Below are 17,010 nucleotides of genomic sequence, written 5' to 3'. Positions count from 1 at the left end.
CCAGTATCCTGTCTACCGACAGTGGCCAATGCCAGGTGCCCCAGAGGGAGTGAACCTAACAGGTAATCATCTAGTGATCTCTCTCCTGTCATCCATCTCCACCCTCTGACAAACAGAGGCTAGGGACACCATTCCTTACCCATCCTGGCTAATAGCCATTAATGGACTTAGCCTCCATGAATTTATCCAGTTCTCTTTTAAATCCTGTTATAGTCCTAGCCTTCACAACCTCCTCAGGCAAGGACTTCCACAGGTTGACTGTGCGCTGAGTGAAGAAGAACTTCCTTTTATTTGTTTAGAACCTGCTACCCATTAATTTCATTTGGTGGCCCCTAGTTCTTATATTATGGGAACAGGTAAATAACTTTTCCTTATTCACTTTTTCCACATCACTCATGATTTTATATACCTCTATCATATCCCCCCTTAGTCTCCTCTTTTCCAAGATGAAAAGTCCTAGCCTCTTTAATCTCTCCTCATATGGGACCCGGTCCAAACCCCTAATCATTTTAGTTGCCCTTTTCTGAACCTTTTTTAATGCCTGTATATCTTTTTTGAGATGAGTGGACCACATATATACTCAGTATTCAAGATGTGGGCATACCATGGACTTATGTAAGGGCAATAAGATATTCTCCATCTTATTCTCTATCCCTTTTTTAATGATTCCTAACATCCCGTTTGCTTTTTTGACTGCCACTGCACATTGCATGGACGTCTTCAGAGAACTATTCACGATGACTCCAAGATTTTTCTCCTGATTAGTTGTAGCTAAATTAGCCCCCATCATATTGTATGTACAGTTGGGGTTATTTTTTCCAATGTGCATTACTTTACATTTATCCACATTAAATTTCATTTGCCATTTTGTTGCCCAATCAGTTAGTTTTGTGAGATCTTTTTGAAGTTCTTCACAGTCTGCTTTGGTCTTAACTATCTTGAGCAATTTAATATCATCTGCAAACTTTGCCACCTCACTGTTTGCCCCTTTCTCCAGATCATTTATGAATAAGTTGAATAGGATTGGTCCTAGGACTGACCGTTGGGGAACACCACTAGTTACCGCTCTCCATTCTGAAAATTTACCATTTATTCCTACCCTTTGTTCCCTGTCTTTTAACCAGTTCTCAGTCCATAAATGGATCTTCCCTCTTATCCCATGACAACTTAATTTATGTAAGAGTCTTTGGTGAGGGACCTTGTCAAAGGCTTTCTGGAAATCTAAGTACACTCTGGATCCCCCTTGTTCACATGTTTGTTGACCCCCTCAAAGAACTCTAATAGACTAGTAAGATCTATTGATGATCTCCCTTTACAGAAACCATGTTGACTTTTGCGCAACAATTTATGTTCTTCTATGTGTCTGACAATTTCAACTAATTTGCCCGGTACGGACGTTAGACTTACCAGTCTGTAATTGCCAGGATCACCTCTAGAGCCCTTCTTAAATATTGGTGTTACATTAGCTATCTTCCAGTCATTGGGTACGGTAGCTGATTTAAAGGACAGATTACAAACCATAGTTAATAGTTCTGCAATTTCACATTTGAGTTCTTTCAGAACTCTTGGGTGAATGCCATCTGGTCCCGGTGACTTGTTACTGTTAAGTTTCTCAATTAATTCCAAAACCTCCTCTAGTGACACTTGTCTGTGACAATTCCTCAGCTTTGTCACCTACAAAAGACGGCTCAGGTTTGAGAATCTCCCTAACATCCTCACCCGTGAAGACTGAAGCAAAGAATTCATTTAGTTTCTCTGCGATGACTTTATCATCTTTAAGTGCTCCTTTTGTATCTCGATCATCCAGGGGCCCCACTGGTTGTTTAGCAGGCTTCCTGCTTCTGATGTACCTAAAAAACATTTTGTTATTACCTTTTGAGTTTTGGCTAGCTGTTCTTCAAACTGCTTTTTGGCTTTTCTTATTACATTTTTACATTTAATTTGGCAGTGTTTATGCTCCTTTCTATTTACCTCACTAGGATTTGACTTCCACTTTTTAAAAGATGCCTTTTTATTTCTCACTGCTTCTTTTACATGGTTGTTAAGCCACAGTGGCTCTTTTTTAGTTCTTTTACTGTGTTTTTTAATTTGGGGTATACATTTAAGTTGAGCCTCTATTATGGTGTCTTTGAAAAGTGTCCATGCAGCTTGCAGGGATTTCACTCTAGTCACTGTACTTTTTAATTTCTGTTTAACTTAAGTATATTCTACATGTTTTAAGACTGAAATGTAACCACAGAATGGCTTTATGTTAATTAAAAGGCAAGTTTAGTATAGCGTTAATAGCCTCAATGCCATAACTGTGATCACTTTGTTTTAAATTAGGAAAAAGACTTGTATACAGGGGCCCCACAAAATCTAATAGCCCCAGGCCCACTGAAGAGTTAATTGGGCTCTGCCTCCATGGCCCCGCCCCTGCTCCTCCTCATCCCCCCAAGGCCCCGCCCCTGTCCCATCTCTTCCCCTGAGCTCCCACCCGGTGTGCCTCTTCCCTCTGAGGCCCCACCCCCTGGGCAGGCCAGAAGCCGAAGCTGGGCTGTGGTTAGAGCTGCTCAGGGAGCCCAGGCGTCTGTGGGGAGACCCAGCCTCTCTAGCTGCCCTGGATGGGGGGTCAGGAGGCCTGAGAGCAGCCCCCAGCCTGTGCTCCCAACCCCTAGGGGCATGCCGCCCAAGGAGGGTGAAGGGTTCGGGGCTTCCCACAGCACATCAGGTGCAGGTCTGTGTGGGATTTATAGGGGAGCAGCAGTGGTTGGATAGGGAACCAGTGCAAAATGACCCAATGAAAGACACTAACTTAGCCTAGCTTGGAAGCCCACAAATGCTTATTTGCTTGAATAGAGATTCGACTGAAGAAGGCACCCCAGGTACTAGGCCTGAAGAGCCCTGACTCTCAGTTGGACAGCCCCAGGGACCCAAACAAGAATAGCTGTTGCTCCCCTTGAACTGTAATTGTTTAAGCCTCTGTACCTAGGGTATCTGCAACCTTCCCATTTTGGGCATGCTACAGGCACTCTAGGGATTTGAGGTACAGAGTAACCCCAATAATAATATTTGCAAAGGACTTGGAGATCTACTGATGACAAGTGTCATGTGAGTAAAGTATTTCTATTTCTTACAGAGCATCACTGAGAAACCCCTTTCAGTCATACTGTAGATTTACTGTTTGATAAAGAATTGCCAGACCTCAGGGGAATTTTAATGTGGTTCACCTTGAAGGAAATGATTGGTAGTAAATCAATCACAACGTCTGATTTCTTGATTAAGAAAGTCAAGTTCTTCCCTTTTCAGGGATACAGTATGTGCCACTCTTATGTTTATGAGAATTTTCACACTTTAGCTTAAAAAAATGTGTTTTTTTCTGTTGCAATCACCTGATTGATGTAGCTGGATCCTGACTGCAATCCTCCACATTGGTTTTTATGTAATTTCCTATTCAACACCTTGGTGTTTTGCAGATGGTAGCATCAAATAGGGTGTCTTCCGTTAACCTTGTTTTTAAAAAAACAACATTTTCAGCTACTGGAATAGTTTTAGCTACCTAGGGCCTTTTCTTCTCACTTCCTCCAGTGTAAATGAGGAGTATCCACTGAAATCAATAATGGTGCAATCAAAACTGGTGGAATCAGGCACAGGATGTTTTGACCATTGTATATATAACCTCATTAGGATCTGAAGGCTTGTTTACACTTGAAACACTACAGCACAGCGCTGAAACACTTCAGTGTAAACACGACCTATAGTGATGGGTGGGGTTCTCATGTCCGTGGGGGTAATCCGCCTCCCTGAGAGACAGCAGCTGGGTCGATGGAATTCTTCCGTCGACCTAGCGCTGCCTACACCAGGGATTAGGTTGGCTTAACTGTGTCACTCAGGGGTGTGGATTTTTCATACCCTGGAGCAATATAGCTGGGTCCTCCTAACTTTTTAGTGTAGACCAGGCCTGACTATGATGTACTGAGTTTCCTCAACTTCCATTGACTTCAGTGGCACTACAGGGCACTCCCAATTCTCAGGAAGTCCCGTCCCCATATGATTGGCCCCTAGAGTTGCCAGCCCTCCGGGATTGTCCTGGAGTCTCCAGGAATTAAATATTAATCTTTAATTAAAGATTATGTCATGTGAGGAAACCTCCAGGAATATGTCCAACCAAAATTGGCAACTCTGTTGTCCCCTGTATAATATCACAGAGCTGTACTCAAGCGGGATTTTCATTAGGGTAGAGCTAACGTTAAATATTTAAGGGACTGAAACATTGGGTTTGTCTAGATCAGGGGTCCCCAACGTGGTGCCCGCGGGCGCAATGGTGCCCGCTGGGGCAGTTGTATGTGCCCGCAGGACACCGCGCTGCCGAAATGCCGCTGCCGAGCACGGCCACCTGAGAACCGCCCGCCGAAATGCCACAGAGAAGCGTTGCCATTTCTCGACAGCATTTCAGTGGCGAGGCTTCTTTCCGCTGCCGCTTCTCAGAGGCATTTCGGCGGTGGGGTGTTTGGCGCCCGCCACAGTCTGTTGGGAATAGGAATGTGCTATAGGAAAGGTTGGGGACCACTGGTCTAGATGGTGCCACAGTTCGGACTAAAGGGTTGTGAATTGCAGTGTGCACTAGCATGCTGGGCTGTACCTTCCCTGTATGAATGCTGCTAGCGTGAACTAAAAGGCACCTAGATCATGTTAATGCAGGGCTCCGTTAACATGAAGTAGGTCAGTGATTCTCAGCTGGGGGTCTGCAACCCCCGGAGGGCCGTGAGCTGTTTCAGGGGGGCTCTATGGCTGAAGAGTGGAGCCCTGACCCTCACATGGGGCTGAAACCCTGAGCCCCAGTGGTCCCTGTGGGGTTGAAGCTGGGAGTCATGGGGCTGAAACCCCAAGTCCCGATGCTACAGCCAGGAGCTGCATGGTTGAAGCCCGGAGCCACAAGCCTCAGTGCGCCCATGGGGCTAAAGGCAGGCGCTGCAGGACTGAAGCCCGGAACCCTGGCGCTCCCATGGGGCTGAAGCTGGGAGCAAAGCTGTGGGGCTAAAGCCCTGAGCCCCGGTGCTCCCCACAGGGCTAAAGCATAGAGCTCCGGGTTGAGCTGGGGGGGGGCACAGTGGAGCTGGGGAGCATGTGGGTGTTGTCCCCCCCCAAACTGCAGTGCCTTACGCAGAGCATGGCAGTCCTGGGAGCAACTCCACATCCTCCCCCTACCTCCTTCTTTCCCCCAACCCCCTCAAGGCCTCTCCCCCTGGCCAGGTCAGAGGCAGGAAGCCGGATCCAGGCCGTGCGGGGCGGCTGCTGTTCTGGCCAGTGCCATGGAGCTGGCAACCGCAGAGCTCCCCTGTCTCCTGCTGCTAGTGCCCAGGGTTGCGGCTGCTCCTCAGCTCCCAGCCTCCTTTGACTGCTTGGGCAGCTGGTAAGAGCTGCCTGGGTGGGGGGGGACCCAGCTCTGGGGACAGCAGAGCCCTTGGGGAGCAGTCACCGCAGGGGGAACCCTCCTAGCAGCCAGCCCCTAGCCACCCCTCTCCCTGCACCCTGAGCTACATCCCTCACTGCACACAGCCCCTGGCTACTCCCTGGTTGTACCTGCCACACACACACACAAACACAACCTAGAGAGGCTGGGTGGCCTGCTGAGGTGAGTCAGGGGGTGCAGATGACGCTTTCTTCCTGAGCCTGGGCCCTGCCCTGCAGTTGGCCCGAGGCCCAAGCTTTCTCCCCAAAAATAGAAGTCAAACTATGCCTATGCCAGAGGGTCCTGCCATTGGCGGCCAGAGCCCCAAGTCCCCTCCCCGCCCCCTGCTGGGCCCTGGATTTTTTATAGCATGTTGGGGGGTAAGGGGGGCTCAGAAAAACAAAGGTTGAGAACCCTTGAGCTAGGTACCTTTTAGTTCATGCCAACAGCGTCCACATGGGGGAATTTACAGCGCTGCATGTTAGTGTGCGCTGCAGTTCACACCCACGTAGTCTGCACAGGGCCACCCATTGATGGCTTTTATTTTTGTGGCTGCGTAGTGCCCTGTTTTCACAGGAGTGCTACCTCACATTTAAACACCCTTTTATTCCCCTTTGAAAATTCAATCCTAGGTTTAAACTAGGATTTTTGGAAAATGCACACAGAAAATTAAAAATCCTGAAGAATAACGTTTGATAACTTCTGGCTCCAGTTTGTCTAAGGCTTTGTTCTCTATAAATTTAGGTTTTCTGATGGTTATTTGCCACCTCACCTTTATTTAGCCTTGCTTCACCAGACAATTTATTTCTGTTATAAAAGTGAGACCATAATGGAACATGACATTTTAACCAAAAATTACTTTATGTGGTCTATTAGGAGCCAAAACCCCATTTTCCTTGATTGACTGGCTCCTGTACTGATGTTATAGATTGCACAAATCAAAAAGTCCCATTTCCTTTTCACATCACTTGCTCACATAAATGTCACCTTTGAGACATCACACTCGCATATCTTAGGGTATGCAGACGCAGCTTTTTGGAGCCCACAGGAGCAGAGGCGACACATGGGTTGGGGGCTGTCATGCGGAGTCACGTGCCCCCCAGATTTCTGCCTTCCATTTAACAACAGCTAAATGTTCTGAAGGGACCCATCCAGAGGGACTGCTGCAGACTGTGCCCCACAGGGCAATGGGGGTGGCCAAGGCCTCGGGCTGCCTCTCTCTGAGGCAGCAGCTTCCCCTGGCGACCATGTGTCAGTGCAGTGTGGGAGGTAGGAAGCAGCAGGGTGGCTGGCTGCTGAGTCCCACCCCATGTCCCCTACATGGGGCTGCTTCTCCTTCCCAGTCCCAGCGCTTCCCGCTGCCTGCTTTGCAGACCGCCCTGGGGTGAACGCCCCGTGCCTCTGCCCAGGGCAGAAGCTGCTCTTCCACTCCTATAGCAGGGATGCTGCCAAGGGGAAACTGCTCCCCTCGCACTGCAGCCAGGCTTGCCCTTCCTTCCATTTAGCAACAGCTTCTAAGATGAGTCGGGGGTGGAGATGGCACTCCCTCCCTGAGCTCTGCCATGCGGGGCTGGCCCGAGCCACCTGGCATCGCCACTCCCCTCCCTGAAAGTGCCTCTGCACCTCCCTAGGGGGTGCACCCCACAGTTTGAAAACCTCTGTTCTAGATCCAGAGGCAACGCATGGGGCCGTCATGCCCCCTCCCCCGCCCCCCACCCCAGGCCTTTAAATTGCCCCCCCCCCCCCACTATCAATAGCGATGCGTCCCCTCGGCGCAGGAGCAAGCCTCTCAGTTTCGGCCGACATATGCGGGCTAGCGGGATTTACGCAAGCACTCTAAAAATAGCTGTGTAGGCAGCGCTTTGAAGTTGCAGCTTGGGCTGGAGCTCAGGCCCTGAAGCCTACGGAGAGGGTGGGTTTCAGAACCTGAGCTCCAGCCCAAGCCACTGCTTCAAAGTGCTGTCCGCGTGACTATTTCTAGAGTGTAAGGCCCACTAGCCTGAGTCTGTTGACCCTGGCTGCTGTGGGCACCAAAATGCTTGCTCCTCTGAGCACCCTTAATTATGAGCCTGAACTTTTCCCTGGCTTCAGTGGGCTTTGGATCAAGCCCCATTTGACTTAGCAGACGTAAAAGATTAACTCTAGCCTGTGCAAAAGATAAACAACAAAACTAAGTAACTCCCACATATACCCTTTCTTGTGGTTGTTCTGCACCCACTCCTGCTGTGACTAAGGTTGCTTTATAGGAAGCTCTGGTTTCTCCCTCTTTAAAACCCTTCTCTCACAAGTCTCTGTATTGTAAATTGCAAAATCCAGCCACAATGGACCAGACTCTCTTTGGAGACTTCCACTGGTGTGGCCCATCCAGAGTATCTAAAGAGCAATGGGAATTGCACTTCCCCGACTGCACTATTTATTTCTAGTGATTTATAGAATGCTGTACATTACACAGTACTTTACAAACATAGCGTAAAACAAGTTCTCTACTGGTACAGCACACTGTCGTTACTAGAGCTGTGTGAACTGTTTGATCTGAAATTACAAAGTATTCAAACTCAGCTCAAACTACGTCTGTGAACCAGCAGTGAGTGGCTCCAGTTTTGTTTGTGTTCATGAGTTGTCCCAAGAAGTTTTTTGCAAATGTTTTTGGGAATGTTGGGTTTCTTATGAACTGTACCAGGTTGCTGTTTGCTGTATATTTTGGGTCTGAGCCTAGTTTGCTGTGAAGTGTTGTATGGGGCAAGACACAGGATGAAAGTCACCCATATTTTCAAAAGTGGCCACTGACTGTGGGTGTTTCCAATTGTTAGTGCCCAAACTGATAGTAATAGGAGGTATGTGCTGAGCACTTTAGAAAATCAAGGTGGAAGCATCCAATTGGTGAACCAAAAAAGGAAGCTTCCAAAAGCAGTGGCCATTTTTGAAAATTTCAGTCTTAGTATTTCTCCTGTGTCCTTAATTGGCTGAGCCTGTTACATGTGATCAGGCAGAATGTTGGAGGTTCATAGGTTATAAGGGACCACTGTGATTGTTTTGTCTGACCTCCTGCATAGTACAGGCCATAGAACTTCCCCGAATTAATTTCTGTTTCTGCTAGAGCAAGCATTTTAGAAGAATATCCAATCTTGATTTTAAAATGGCCAGTGATGGAGAATGCAGTACAACCCTTCGTAAGTTGTTGCAATGGTAGATTATGGACTCATCGACTCATAGACTTTAAGGCTAGAAGGGACCATCATGATCATCTAGTCTGACCTCCTGCACATTGCAGGCCACAGAACCTCGCCCACCCACTCATGCAATAGACCCCTCACCTCTGGCTGAGTTACTGAAGTCCTCAAATCATGATTTAAAGACTTCAAGTTACAGAGATTCCACTATTTACATAGTTTAAACTTGCAAGTGACCCATGCCCATGCTGCAGAGGAAGGTGAAACCCACCCAAGGTTTCTGCCAATCTGACCAGTGTGGAAATTCCTTCCCAACCCGTAATCTTCTCTTTGTTAAACTGAACAGACTGAACTCCTTCAGTCTATTACTATAAGGCATGTTTGCTAATCTTTAAATCATTCTTAGGGCTCTTTTCTGAACCCTCTCCCGTTTATTAATATCCTTCTTGAATTGTGGACACCAGAACTGGATACAGTATTCCAGTAAAGGTTGCATCAATGCAAAATACAGAGGTAATATAACTGCCCTACTCCTACTCAGTATTCCTCTGTTTATTCATCTGTGATGGTGTCAGGCCAGGTGCCAGCTCATGCAAAGGTCCCATGTTTCAACTGGATACTGACAGCTGGAATCTGTCTGACTCACTTGTGGGTTAATATTTGATAAAATAGGTATTGACATTATAAGAAATTGTTTAGTGTTTAGACTCTATTGAATGCTTGTGAGTTGCTGTATGCATTAATCTTACTTGTATTAGCTGTGTTCCGTAATGTAATATTTGAGCATTAGTATTGTGAGCCTCTGTGACTGTATGAGTCGCCATACAGGAGAGGGACATTAATTAGTGTGAAGAGCTGCTCTTCTAGAGAAACTGTTATGTCCCTCCCAAAAGAGGGGACCCATCGATACCAGATGGGCCCTGATTGCATCTCACAACTGGAAACTACCTACATCAACAAAATGATGAAATACTCTTAGAGTATGTCTACACTGAAATTAAACACTGGCGGCTGGCCCATGCCAGCTGACTCAGGCTTATGGGACTCAGGCGAAGGGGCTGTTTAATTGTGGTGTAGACATTCAAGCTTGGGCTAGATGTCAAGCTCTGGGACCGTTTGGGGAGGGTCCCAGAGCTCAGGCTCCCGCCTGGGCCTGTACAACTATACCACAAGTAAATAGTTCTTCAGACTGAGCCTGAGCCAGCCATGGGCTTTTAATTGCAGTGTTAAGTGTAGACATCCCCTTATTGTTCTGCTCTCCTTCCTGTGAAGATGAGTCATGCAACTGGACTCCTCCCATCAGCTGAGTTGGCTGCTCAGAGCACATGACAGGAGGGGGATCAAAACCTCAAACAAAAGGAACTAGATATCTCTCTGTTGCTAATAGTTTGTCCCCCCGGGGTATTAGGTAAGCGTCAAAGCATGATATCGCATTGACCTTTCTGAAATGTATACAGAACTGGGTTTTGCACGTTCCCATCAATGCACTGGAAGTAGATCGGGGTCTGCGCTGTGTCAGGGCACTCTACCAAGCTTTCCTGTATGATGGTCTGGCTACACCCAGAATCTATACTACCAGGCCTGTCACTTTGGCACCATTGACCCATACTGACAGAAGCATCTTGGCCAGGCTCCATTTCCGGTCTCTGGTGCCTACCGTCCATACCTGCTCATAGCTGCAGTCCATGAAGGGGCACTCCCACCCAAAAATGCCTCTCTGATTTTTCTAGCTGGATTAGATTACTTGACTCAAAGGGAGGCTCTGAGAAAACAATGAAAAATGCCATATGTATTAGAATTAGCTCAACTTACTGGAGGCAGAATCATTAAAGAGCCTTGAAGGCAACACTGGAGAGTCTGAATGTGGTTCAGAATGCAGGAGGCAGTAAAGATCCAGGAAAGGAGTGACAGAATCACTGAGGTGGTAGAGTAGGATGCTTCTCACCAGCAGGATGAGACAAGCCTGAAATGCAACGTTAGATCTGGATTTCAACTTCCTTAAAGCCCAGGCTGTTTAGATTTTGGGTTTTGTTTAGCCCATTATGGACATTAAAGAGGAGCCACCCATAACATCTGAATCTGGACCCAGATTTCTATTCCAACCCCAAAATTAGAAAATAGGTTTTGGATCTGAGGCTTTGTTTCAGGCCTACCTCTACAGTAGAACTTGGTTCTCCTCCATGTCATTGCTAGCCCACGTTAATGGAGCTTATTCAATCTATAGATATATTTGAAATAGGTAATAGCACCTCTGAACACCTGCAGCTGGGAATTTCCCATTGTGCATCTCTTTGCTTGTATGCCAGTAAGAGGATTTGCTTCAACCACGGAAGGTTAATAGAAAAGCACCATTGCTTCCTGCGATGCATCTCTCGAGCATGAGTATTTTTTCATGTGGGAATGTCATTTGACTGCAGAACACTCTTTGGGGGTACAGTATAGGGTTTTCTCAGAGTCACAGACTTAAAAGCCTGTGGTATAATCAGACAGGTTTGTTTCCTGTCATTTATTGCCCGGCTAGTACGAACAACTTTTTTTTTTCTGAACTGAGTCTGTGGTCAGCTGCATGTGATGCTAATACCCAATTACGGTAAATTTTACTATTTACCAGTTTAAATTTCCTGTAAACCTTTTGTGGGCTAGCAATACAAAATGAAACCAATTAGACAGCTTCTAAAAGATGAGAATTATCTTTTACTTTGCAGCAGCTGGATTGACTGCTGACTAACTCCCGCAAGCTTTAGCAAGCATAAAAAGGGTATATTGTAATTATTTTTTTAGATACCTTTTGTTCTGTCATCAAGCAACTAAATGTGATGTGGGCTCTATGCAGCTAGTTCTTCATGGTGCTGCATAAATTCAATAGAACTTGCAGGTTCTATTTTGATATGTGTGTTAATTAAGTATAGGTTTCTGTGGTGCTCAGCCTAAACCCACTTGTTATATTTTGTAGAATGATATCTTTGAGGCAGGGACTTGTAATCTGTGTGTTCGGAGCCTTGCACAGTGGGGCCCCAACCCTGATCAGGGCTTCTTGGAGCTACCGTAATACAAATATAAATAATGGTGGAGGAGGAACACCAGTGGGCATTTTCTTTCTCTTTTACGGGGAAGAGGGAGGGAGTAGGAATTAATGTAGGCGTAGATTGGTTATTTTACCTCTATATTTGTCACTGGTGAGACTGCTGCTGGAATAGTGTGTCCAGTTCCGGAATCTGCAGTCTCCCGCTCCGGAATTACAGAACAGACATACAGCCTGTACTGTATGTATTGCAATATCCAGACAGAGCATTTGGGACCAGTGGCTTTTGGTGCTGGATTGTTTAATGGAAGTTGAGGGCCTGATTCCATACTGCTCTGCTTCTTGTGTCACCATGACCCCTGTGCAAAGTGGCTGCAAAATACTACCATTTCAATCTGGTAACATGCTGAATGCATTTTGTACTCCTATTGCAGGGGTGTCAATGATGACACAAGATGCAGGCAGTGCACAGTTGGGCCCTGAACCCCTACTGAACAGTTTTGCTTCTGCTCAGATAAACAGATCCATCAGATTATATGGGTCTTGCAGTGCAAATGTGCCTGGGATCGTCAGATGTTGCCTGTATGGAGTAATGTTTCTGCAACCTAGGTTAACAGGAAATGACATGGTGTGGACATTATTAGACACCGACCTTTTTAAGCAAACCTAAGGGTGGCAAACGAAACCCACAGAATGTATTTTTCATCAGAAGACGTGTGATATATCTGTTCTACCGTACAGTACTATTGATTTGTGTTTAATATTTCCATCCTGACCTTTTGACACCCAGCTTTTCACATATCACAGTCCACAGCAGATAAGCAGTAATTGAGACTATAGGGGCTGATGCATTGGGAGGAGTTAAAATGTAGCACTGTTAGATATAGAGGTCTTCACAGCTTGGCCCCGTTGAAGTATGTTTAAAAAAAAAGCCTTTGGATATCTTGGTTCTGACTTTGGCCAGGGCTGTTGTGGAAGATGAGGACACACTTCTTTCCACCGTACGTCCATATATGATAGGTGAGTTATATGTACATTATGTTAGGGTCTCAGGTGAACACATGTGCCACTGGACAGTGATGTATTCAAGGGAAGCATTCAAAGGGGCTGGTCAAATGTAGGACCAAATTGTGGCAAGTTGCCATGTGGGTATTTGAGAGAGAGGTTGCAAGGATTTTCCTCCATTTTATGCCCCCAGGCAGAGGCAAGTCATAACTGCAGTCCTTGCCCTCTATTGAGTGCAGTGACTGTTCCATGCTAGTGCCCTCCTGGGCAACAGGCAACCCCAAAGAAATGGACATGCAGAACTAGGAGAGGCAATTGCAATGTTCTTGTCCATGCCAGCCAGGAAAGCTGGCTGCCTGCATAGGAGAGCTGCGCCAACTGACAGGCTGTAGCAATGGGTTACCTTTTCCTAAGTTCTTGGGGGCATTGTGCTTCCCTGTGGCACAATGCCCCGGATGCTTCAGGATGGGACAGAGTGTCTACACCACTTCCAACATAGGCAATGGCTAAAAAAGTAGACCTTGGAACATACGGGGGAGCCCTTATTGAGAGGCACACTGCTTGTGACTGGTAAGATGAGAGTGGCTATGTCCAGGCATACCCTAAATGAAGGCTAAATGAAGACATGGATACATGTCACCCATTTCCATAGAGATACAGAACAACCTTGTTTAATCTCACTCTTGACATTTAGCTCATGTAAACTAATAGCTATATGTGATAGAGCGGAGGTGGGCAAACTTTTTGGCCTGAAGGCCACATCGGGAAATAGAAATGGTATGGCGGGCCATGAATGCTTACAAAATTGGGGTTGGGGGTGCGGGAGAGGTTGAGGGCTCTGGGATGAGGGCTCTGGGGATGAGAGGTTTGGGGTGCAGGAGGGTGCTCCATGCTGGGCTCAAGGGGTTTGGAGAGCGGGAGGGGGATCAGGTCTGGGACAAGGGGTTGGGCGTGGGGAGAGGCTCAGGGGTGCAGGCTCTGAGCAGCGCTTGCGTCAAGCAGCTCTCGGAAGCAGTGGCATATCCTTTCTCCAGCTCCTACTCATGGAGCGGCCCTGGACTCTCGGAGCAGGGCCATGCAGCTGCTTCCGGGAGCTGCATGGTGTGGCTGGTGCCCCAGCTGGAGCGCCGGAACGCGGCTGAGTCACGTGGTGTGGCCTCCAACCCGGCGACTCGGCTAGAGCCGTGTGGGGCAGCCCCAACCCAGTGCCCCAGCTGGAGTGCCAGAGTGGGGCCGAGCTGCATGGTGCGGCCCCTGACCCCATGCCCTGGCCGGAGCGCTGCAGCAGGGCAAGCCCCAGACCTCACTCCCCAGTGGGAGCTCATGGGCCGACTTAAAACGGCTCGCAGGCCGCATTCGGCCCGCAAGCCATAGTTTGCCCACCCCTGTGATAGAGTGCTGCAAGTATATATGTATGTGGTAGAAGAGGTGTTTTAGATCATCTAAAAGGCAAGCTCTCTGCCTTGAAGAGCTTACACTATAACATACATGTGCACTGAATAATAATTAATGTGGAAGAATACATCAATACTTTAATATTGGATCATAAGAATAGTATAGTAGGGCAGTTAATTTCCTTGGCAATTTCCTATAAAGAATGTTCATTGGAAATTGTGACATTTCAGCTGTGACCAAACTTGTAAATTTGTATGGCAACTAGGGAAAATGCCCATTCTGGCATGTGCACATTTCCTACTTTGCGGGGGATGTTCTAGGGGTCGCTCAATCAAGGATTGCTTAGTTAGGTATAGTGCAGGTGCTATTATAGTATCAAAATGCTTAGTGATAGAGGACAGAAGCTCACATGCAAATTTCCCCATATAATGATGTGGCTTTCATTTGGCACTACTTACCAGAGAGATGCCATTGATGTACTCTGTCAGCTATTCTTACATGTTGTTGGATTCATACATTTTAAGGCCAGAAGGAACCATTATGATGATCTGGACTAACCTCCTGTATAACACAAGCTTTGTTGAAACTGGCATAATATATGATGAATGCCACCTGAATGGACAGCCAGAAATATAGGTACTAACAGCCAGCAAGCATGAACATAGTTAGACTGTTAGAGGTCAGACTGCTGATGTAGATTAACATGCTCTTAAAGTCAGTGGAGCTATGCTGAATTACACTAACTATAGGTCTGCCCTAATGGCTTAATTCCCATCCAACAATGTCTAAATAACTGTCTCTTTGGCTTTGAAGGCTGTAGATAGTGGTGAGAAGCTTTATTGTGAAAAGATGGTTTAACCCAGCATCCCAAAGTAACTGCAATGCTGAGAACTTTGGCTATGGCAAATCAGGATTAGTATTCCAGGATGGGATGAGATCAGTAACATATCAAAGTCTTCATCTGCTGAGTTGTTCTGTTTTGGAGGTAGTATTAGATGTGGCTCTCGATGAATGTGGATTAATAACTCAGCCAGTGAAAGTGGCATCAAGGAAACCTTCATGAAATTTCCGCAGAATAGGATTCTTAACCACTGAACAAAAAATGTTACAAGTGGATAAATAGGCCTGAGTTAAAAAAAAGAATATCGAGTATATATAGTGTGGCTGAAAATCCAAAAGGGCCCTGATTTTCAGATGTGCTAACCATCCACAAATCCCGCTGTCATCAACGGAAGCAGCAAACGATCAGCACCTTTCAAGGTCTGACCATAAAGTAATACACACATTTGTTGCCAGTCACCATAGCGGTATATAGCTGCCTAACAAACTAAGAAAAGAAAAATACTGCTATTGATGACATGGGCAGCCTGCACTCTTAAAAATATTTTCAGGTAGTTCGATATATATAATCACTTATAAATTGCCTGCAATTATGTGTTCCAGCACCACCACTAGGGAGCAGTCTTCCTTATTCTTTATGAAGCTGTTTGTACCGCTACCCATGCTCGATTGGATATACAATTGTCGCCTGTGTAGCTATCTAAACGTTTCAGTAAATATTTAAAACTTGTTTGTAAAATTTCAAATGGGAAAATGAAGATGGCTGTTTAAGAATATAATTAATGCTGAATTTTGACAAAATTCCATTCAGCAGCCTGTGAAATCTGAACTACAGACTTCCCGCCTTTTCTGCAACACAACTTCATTAAACAAAGGGAATGGAAACTCAATAGGTATTTATGGTATATGTGAGGTACCTCACTCTGGCAGAGAAACCAAAGTCTACAGCTCAGATCACTTATGATCTTAGTGAGGTGGAAATTGCCCCAATATTGTTAAAGTAAAGCACTAGTCACATCTAAAATAATAGGCTATATACTATTTTCTTCTTTGCAAAACTGAAGAGTTTTAGGGATTTTTCTAAAAAACTTGGCCATTCACCACAGAGCACCACCACAGAGTTACTTGTTTTAGGAGTTTAGAGAGATGAATGAGGCATGTTTCTTTACTGTGTGGAGTAACAGAATACAAAGTAATACAGTAAATTGGAATAGTAAACAGATATTTTTGTGACAGTGATGTGTGTCTAAAGAGATGTTTGCAGGAAAGTTAAATTCAGCCAAAGTCCACTGGAAGGGTCGCAGAATGACAGACGCAGATTGCTGTCAGCATGGCATGCAATTTAGAGGTGCTGCCATCCTAAGGAAGAGTTGAAAATGAGCAGTGTACGGAGAGAAAGACATTTCACTCATCTGGGCAGGTAGCTGTGGCAATGGAACTAGGGATCCTTGGTCTCTCCTGGTTTTGGGGTGGGAGGTATTTTGTTTTTAGTCATTTATTGATTGAGCTTTTTTTTTTCCCACACACCTACCAGTATCACAGCCCCTCCAGTCCTACAGTGCAGTGGTTCTCAAAGCCAGTCCGCTGCTTGTTCAGGGAAAGCCCCTGGTGGGCCAGACTGGGTTTGTTTACCTGCCGCGTCCGAGGGTTCGGCCGATCGCGGCTCCCACTGGCCGCGGTTTGGCGCTCCAGGCCAATGGGGGCTGCGGGAAGCGGCGCGGGCCAAGGGATATGCTGGCCAAACTGCCACACTGACAAATCAGCAGAGATTTTTGATCAATTTATTTCCCTCCATTCATTTTAAAGTGGGGCTGTTTATTAGGGGAAGGAAGCCCATACATCAAGCCTGCACCTGACCAGCAGGAGGTAAAAAAGAGAGAGGTAGTTGTTGTCATTCTTATTTGTGGGAGATGCTTTAATACTATGGTGAGGAGAGTCAGTACCATAGTCTAGACAGAACCAGACTCCAAACTCAGATTCCAAGTTCTCAGTATAGATTCAGATTTCAGAGTGGTAGCCATGTTAGTCTGTATCAGCAAAAAGAATGAGGAGTACTTGTAGCACTTTAGAGACTAACAAATTTATTTGGGCATAAGCTTTCGTGGGCTAAAACCCACTTCATCAGATGCATGCAGTGGAAAATACAG

This window comes from Eretmochelys imbricata, chromosome 1 (assembly GCF_965152235.1).
Source record: "Eretmochelys imbricata isolate rEreImb1 chromosome 1, rEreImb1.hap1, whole genome shotgun sequence".
NCBI lineage: Eukaryota > Metazoa > Chordata > Testudines > Cheloniidae > Eretmochelys > Eretmochelys imbricata.
This window is presented reverse-complemented; position numbering follows the sequence as displayed.